Source organism: Piliocolobus tephrosceles, chromosome 8 (assembly GCF_002776525.5).
Source record: "Piliocolobus tephrosceles isolate RC106 chromosome 8, ASM277652v3, whole genome shotgun sequence".
In the NCBI taxonomy this organism is placed as follows: Eukaryota; Metazoa; Chordata; class Mammalia; order Primates; family Cercopithecidae; genus Piliocolobus; species Piliocolobus tephrosceles.
Genome location: NC_045441.1, coordinates 126,291,209 through 126,293,192, shown reverse-complemented (window position 1 = coordinate 126,293,192; position 1,984 = coordinate 126,291,209). Strand labels below are relative to the sequence as shown.

Below are 1,984 nucleotides of genomic sequence, written 5' to 3'. Positions count from 1 at the left end.
TGGTTTAATTTCTAGATTTATTTTCTAAGTTATCAAAGCTTATTGCATGATAATGTCTGCATTTTGCAATTTATTGAAGTTTTTTTTTTTTTTTGAGCATAAGAGGTGTGATTTTTTTGTATGATCGGTCTTTGCCAACATACCAAGGACTCTTAAATAAGTGTTCCTTAATTTTCATTACTTAATACGACTAAAGGAGATGGGTAGTGCAAAGAGGAATTGGATAATTTTAAGCCATGGCTAACAAAACAACCATAGCCAAATTGAATGATTCTGCAGGTGTATTAACCAGTTTACAGAATAATGTAACTAAAACAGCATAAACCTGGGGAAGAAATCCTACAGTCCTTTTAGTTTCTGAATTCTCCTTGTTTCTCCAGTTATTTCACCTGGAGTTTCTGAATACACAGTTTTACTGCAATCAAATGGCTATTGAGTTTGCTTTGTTGTTTCCTGACAAGCAAGTAAAATCAGATTTTGCTGTTTTGAACACAGCTAGATTTTCTAACTCCTTCCTTCCTCCCTCCCTCCTTCCTTCCTTGATTCCTTTTTTTTTTTTTCAGCATCCAAAAATCTTTAGTAACAGGATAGGATCTAGAGTTAGTTCTTGCAGCCTCGGCTGGCCAGTCGGCCTCTGGCGCACTCGAACTTCCGGCTCTTGGAGCGGAGGTATGGTTTGGTGTGGCTGTGTGGTGTTCCCGGGGCCTTGCCAAAATGCCGGTACACCTCTCGGCCCTTGCGAGGACCAGAGAGCAGGACAGTACCACAGCCTTTGGGGGAGTCCGCGGCCAGCTAGTCGAAACTGAGGATCTTGCCCCCGGCCCTGAGGATGCCGCTCGGGGACCAGCTGGTCATGCGCAGTGCACACACCTTCAGTTTGGCCACCTCCAGCTCCCGTACGTCATCCGTTACCACAACCGCAGCCTTTCTGTTTTCCCGGCCAGGAAGCTTTATCTTCCGGATCACCTGGGAAAGGGACAGAGGTGGTCTGTTGGTGAGATTCATAAACAACCTCTTCAGCACAACGTGGTTGAATGTGGAGTTGTTTCATCTGGCCAGAAACCTGTACAGCTTGACCTACAGCCTCAGGTAGACCAATATCCTGGCTCTTGGGCTCCTTGTGCCGAACCTTTCGGTCCTTGGGGCGGATGAGAACTCCCATGTTGGCACCTTCTGTTTTGTGTGTTATTTCTTTTCCCTTGAGCGCGGATAGGAGTTTCTCTTTTGCCCTGTAACTGAAAGAAAAAAGTTACATAGATTTAAGTGTGGATTTCTTTTCACTGAGTTAATCTGGCATGCAATGATCCCACCTCATTTTTATATTTTTTTTAATGTTTTATTTTTAATTATTATGGGTACATAGTAGGTATATATATTTATGTGGTACATGTGATGTTTTGATGTAGGCATACAGGGTGTAAAAATCACATCAGGGTAATTGGGGCAACCATCACCTCAAGTATTTATCATTTCTTTGTGATAGGAACATTCTAGTTCTACTCTTTTAGGTATTTATAAATATATAGTAAATTATTGTTGACTGTAGTCACTCAATTATACTACCAAATACTATCTAACTGTATTTTTGGACCCAATAATCATCCCCACTCCCCCAGTCCTCTCCCACTACTACCCTTCCCAGCCTTTGGTAACTATCATTCTACTATCTCCATGAGTTCAGTTGTTTTAATTTTTAACTCCCACAAATAAGTGAGAACATGTGAAGTTTGTGTTTCTGTGCCTGGCTTTTTTTACTTCACACAGTGTCCTCTTGCCTCATCCATGTTGTTGCAAATAACAGGATTTTATTCTTTTTATTGCCGAACAATATTCCATTGTGGATAAATATTACATTTTGTTTATCCATTCATCTGTCGATGGACACTTAAGTTGATTCCAAATCTTGGCAATTGTGAAGAGAGCTGCAATGAACATGAGAGTGCAGGTATCTCTTCAATATATTTATTTTATTTTGGGGGGATAT

The 1,984-nt window shown here is 40.8% G+C and overlaps 1 pseudogene; it reads right to left on the bottom strand.

Moving 5' to 3' along the window:
• Nucleotides 1–600: 600 nt before the first annotated feature.
• On the bottom strand, nucleotides 601–1,162 carry LOC111524754 (annotated as a pseudogene).
• Nucleotides 1,163–1,984: the final 822 nt, after the last annotated feature.